This window comes from Vombatus ursinus, unplaced genomic scaffold, assembly GCF_900497805.2.
Source record: "Vombatus ursinus unplaced genomic scaffold, bare-nosed wombat genome assembly UNPS02001419.1, whole genome shotgun sequence".
NCBI classification, from domain to species: domain Eukaryota; kingdom Metazoa; phylum Chordata; class Mammalia; order Diprotodontia; family Vombatidae; genus Vombatus; species Vombatus ursinus.
In genome coordinates, this window is record NW_020941197.1 from 15,816,910 (window position 1) to 15,822,651 (window position 5,742).

Consider the following 5,742-nt stretch of genomic DNA (forward strand, 5'->3'; position numbering starts at 1 on the left):
CCCTCATTAATAAACTAGTACTGGAGAGGAGCTATGGGACCCCATCCAACATCCAACTGGTTGAGTCTACTAAACCTTCAAATCTATTAGGGTGCCAGGACCCCTGGAATCTTTTGTCTTTGACCTTAATAAAAACTGAATCCCACAAATAACTATATTAAAAAGATAAAGAGAGTATTTCATTAATGTGGGTTCTCAGCATATGGATTTAAATTACCAAGCACATGGACCATCAAGGAGAACTATTATCTCAAAAACATAATCTAACAGCAATGACTTCTTTTTGCCAAAAGTAGAATCCTTACAAATAATCCTAAACATCTAATGCATACAATTATTCATTTGAATATGACATGATGTGACATGATCTCCCCTCAGCTAAGTTGAGCATATCTAGACATGCATCCACACAGACTTTCTTAACAGAGAAGAAGGGATGATAAGGAGAGATAATGAGGAAAACAAGGTCAAGTCTCTGCTCCACTGCTCAACCCCAGGTAAAGAATGGCTAACAAATGAAGACTGGGGGCCAAGTAAAAAGGTGTTATTTTGTGAAAGGGGAAAAGGAAAGGATCAGGAGCAGTGTCACTTATTGTGGTCACAAGCCTGTTTATAAGGGAGACGCTGGAAGTAGGTAAGTTCGAGAGCAAACCTCCAGATGCCTTCCCTACACTTCTGGTCAAACACTCTTCATAACATTGATTTTTCAACCTCATCACCTTGGAGGTGATTCAACGTCAGAAGTCAATTTGGAAGGAGCTGAGGCTGACTCCCCATTACTCAAATACTTAAATGGAACTTGTAATCTCATTCATTCAAATTTTCCTTCCAATGATTCAAACCACAAGATATCTAAGTATGACTGACTTACAGGAATCTGGTCAATGTCCTCCCATTAGTACACCACAGGGGGCTTCCTTCTTATTTTCTCTTGGTATCAAGAGTTTACCAAATCAGCACTAGGACCAGTCACCTGTTATTCCTCACTTGAGCTGTATGCCCAGCAGCACTCCTTTTTAAAATTCACATATTTTCTTGATGATATCTTTTATTCTAGTTTTTCAAATTTTTCACTTTAAAAATGTGTCCCTATGTTTTGTTTTCATATTCCTTACAATTCACAATATATCTCTCCCACCTTCCCCTGCCAAAGAGTTATCCCACATAACAAAGAATAAAAGGGAAAGGGAAAAGTAGTTAAGAAAAAAAGGCAACAAACCATCCAAATAAGTCAACTTTATAAATAATGTTTCACACCCATAGTTCCTCCCTTGCCCCCACAAAGAGAGGAGGAAAATGCATTTTCATCTCTTCTTTGGGGCCAAGCTTGACCAGCATAATTTTGTAGCATTCAGTTATAATTGTTTTGCTGCTTTTTTCTCCACTTACATTGTCGTAGTCATTGTATATATTGTTTTCTTGGTTTGGCTTACTTCACTTTGCATTAGTTCATACATGTATTCACATGCTTTTTGATATTCATTATATTCATTATTTCTTGTAGTACAATAATATTCCATTACATCTGTATACCATGAATTGTTTAGGCATTTCCCAACTGATGGATATCTACTTTGTTGCTTGTTTCTTGCTCCAACAAAAAAATACTGCTATAAATATTTTATGCATATGGGTTGATTTTTTTTTTTTTGGTATCATTAAACTCCTTTGGCTACATGCCAAATGTGGGATCTCTGGGTCAGAGGGCATGAATATTGTAATTGTATTTGCTTTCCTGAATGGTAAGACCAAGACAGTTCCATCAACAGTGTATTGATGGGTTACCCTTTCCACAATCTTGCTAACATTGACTACTATCTTTTGTCATTTTTGCCAATTTTCTGGGTATGAGGTGAAATGTCAAAGTTGTTTTGATCTGTGTTTCTTTTTTTATTAGTGGTTTGGAACAGTCTACCTTTTCTAATCCCATCTTCTGTTTGCCAAAATAATCTTCTTAAAGGTTAGGTCTGACTCTTATTCAGCTGATCAAAAACCTTGTGTCTCTATAATTATTACAATAAAATATATGTGAACTCCTCCTGTTGATATTTAAGGCTTCACACAATCTAGCTTCAATCCACCTTACACCCTCATTTCACATTATTCCCCTTCATACATGCTGCATTCTATTCAAACTGGTCTGCTTGCTGCTTCCTCAACTCTCGACTTCTATCTTGTACTGCTAAGCAGTTATACAAATGCTAATCCCTATACATCTCCACCTTTGAAAATCCTTATTTACTTTCAGGTTTAGCTGGCTTGTCACATCCTCTGGAAAGCCTTCTGTGGTGAGTATTGATTATGTCAGATAATCAATCAATCACTCACTCCAACCTCATACAAAGTAACTAAAAATAAGCTAGCCCTGTACCTAAACAAGTTAAGTATACCTCTACTAAATCAATACATCAAAGGATTTAAACTAGGTGCAGGATTCAGAAGTCCTTGAAAACCAGTGGATAAAATGGAGTGACAATTGCACAGGAAGTTTAGGAATCTTGACCATGCTCAGTAGGGTTATACAAAGCCAGCAAAATAGTTTGAAATCAGGGATTCTAGTGTCTGGTCAGCAAGTAGTAGAACAAGTCTCACCCAATCCCCTGAAACAAAATTGGTTGAGGAAGAAGACACGAACCTTAGACACTGCCTTACCAACAGACTTTGAGCAGAAAAGGACCTTGTGAATCTTGGAGGTCAGAGATTTGGACTTTTTCATCAGTGTCCTCCTAGCAGTGTCACAATAATAGCAATGATTAGTAGCAGTGTGTGCCTTCAGAGCCAAGGGGAAACTAGACAAACTGAGGAAAGACAGCTAAAAGACTCTTCAAAAACCTAGCTGAAAGCTACAACATGCCTACCTTCATGAGAACCTCACAAAGGGGAGAAGAGTACTCCAGAAAAAACATCTTCCAGGAGTTATCAGTTACTCCTCTTGCCCCATGAGCTCTCTAAGCTTGAGTCCACTTTCCCCTTGACTCTGTATATACTGATGAGAGAGTAAGTCACAGACTTTTAGGGAAATGTTTCGTACCAACTGTGCTTAATAAGTTGTTATTTGTCCTTCATTTTCCAAGAGAACCAATGACATCACGAATGAGTGATGTCTTTACTCAAGCATGAATCGGATTTAAGTGAAGCAGAGTTGCACAAAGTTGTCATTTTCACTCTTTATTCCAAAGCCATCAAAGGCAGAAGTCAAGATAACTGGCAAAGGCCCAGGACACAGTGGATGATGTCTTACCAAGCTCTAAGCAGCTTCTTGCTCACAGTGCTTGCTTCCACCACCTTCCTGGAATTATTCTCATCCACTCATTCCATAGAGAAATGTCTTCATATGCTTGGGGTAGGCATCCCCTTAACTCACCAATGGAATTAAAGCCTGTCAGCTACCCTGGTTTAACCCGTCTTCTGAGATGGTTTACCAGGGTATGGCCACTGCACATGCTACCCTTTCTTGGAACCACAGGTGAGAGTTAGATGACAGGTAGACACCAAAAGTGGGTGAGCATCCCTGAAAACGTCTTAATAAGCCCTCTCACAAGAGGTGCTAGTCCTCCCTCAACACCCCATACACTCCTGTACTTAATATAGAAAAGATCCTTTTCTAAAAGTTAGTTAAGTCTTACTGAATAATTGATTTCAATGGATGATCAATAAAGGAAGTCAGCATTGATGGGGATTCATTAGCCATATCATTAGAAAGACACACCCCCATACCCTCAGACTTCCCCAGTACCCTGAGAGAAGTCAATAGTCTTGCTCTGACCTTCAGAGCAAGTGTGAGTTGGGATAGTAGCTTCAGAGCACGTACTATGAGATCACCACCTAAGACTCAAATGCTAAGCTAGTACTACTCTAAAAAAGTCAATGAAACAGGCTTGAGACAATCGGTTCAGGGGTCTAGGGTTCAAACCCACAGACATAGTTTCCCAGAGAGATTAAAAAGCCCAGTGCTTTTAGTTAGTGTTAGTGTTTCCTCAGGCTTAACAGACTCCCTGATGTCCTATGAGTCTAAACACCTGACCAGACACTTCATATGGTAACAAAGGGAACTATATCCAACTGAACCAATACTATTCTCTTTGCTGAATATCCTACCTATGCTATTTTACATAAAAGTCCTTCTGTAAAATGTTATATGGTCTTCAAGTGTCTCATTTCATTCCCATCTTGAGCCTAAAGCACCAAACAGGTTATCACTGTCCACCCCACCCCCCAATTATTAATTTGATATACCTCCTCAAATTTCTTTGTGTTTACTTGCTAATTTACATGTTGTATACCCTCAGTAAAATGTAAATTCCTTGAAAGCAGTCATCATTTTGTTGCTGTCTTTATAACCTCAGTGCCTAGTACAGTGCATTGCACATAATAAGTTCCCAATAAATATTCATTAAATTTAATTGAATTACACAAAAGTAGGAAGAAGATAATTCCACAAAAAGAAAATCTAAAGAATCTAGATAGACTAGGAAACATTAAAAATTAAGGAGCAAATATAAAGTTATTTAGGTTCAAAAATCAGTTGCACAAACACAAGATGGAAGAGACATGAACTGACAGCAACTGAGGTGGAAAATGTCTCATACCATATACCAAGATAAGCTCAAAATCAGTACGTGATTTAGAAAATAAAGGGTGATATCTAAGCAAATTAGTGGAACATGGAAGAAATTACCAGTAAGATCTATGAATAGTGGAAGAGTTCATGAACAAACAAGAGATAGGTTCACAGGAGTTAAAATGGACAATATTGATTATATAAAATTAAAAAGTTTTTGCACAAAAATAACCAATGTGGCTAAAATTAGAAGAAAAGTGGGAAAAGAAAAAAGCTTTGAAGTAAGTTTCTCTGGTAAAGGTCTTATTTCTAAGATACATAAGGAAATGAGTCAAACCCATAATAATAATTTTTTAAAAGCTATTCCTTAGTTTATATAAATGGTCAAAGGATAGGAATAGGCAGTTTTCAGAGGAAAAAAATCTAAGAAATTTGCCATAAGGAAAAATGCTCTACATCATTAATAATTAGAGAAATACAAATAAAACAACTGTAAGATGCCACCTCATACCTATCAGTTGGGCTAAGATGACAAAAAAAGGAAACTACAAATGCCAAAGGGACTACAGGAAAACAATTACACTAATGCATTATTGGTAGAGCTGTGACCTAGCCAAAACATTCAAGAAAGCAATTTTAATTATGCCCCAAAAGCTATTAAACTGTGCATACCTTTTGATCCAGCAACACTGCTTATGTCTTTACCTCCAAAGAAAGAGGAAAAGGACTCATACATACAAAAATACTTATAGCAACTATCTTTGTGGTGGCAAAGAATTGGAAATTGAGGATGTATTCATCAAATGAGGAATGACTGAACAAGTTGTGATATATGAATATGAAAGAATATTTTGCTGTAAGACATGATGAAGAGGAAGATTTCAGAAAAAACCTCAAAAGACTTATGTGAACTGATGCAAAGTAAAGTAATAGCCAGGAGAACAATTTATATAACAGCAATATTGTGAAGAGAATCTGCTTTGAAAGGCTTAGTAACTGATCAACAACTATGACCCACCACAGTTCCAAAGGACACATGATAAAATATGCTATTCACTTTCAGATGGAAAACCGATGGTCTCAGAGTACAGATCAAAGCAAATGTTATTGTCTTTCTTTTTCTTTTTCTTTCTTTCTTTCTTTCTTTCTTTCTTTCTTTCTTTCTTTCTTTCTTTCTTTCT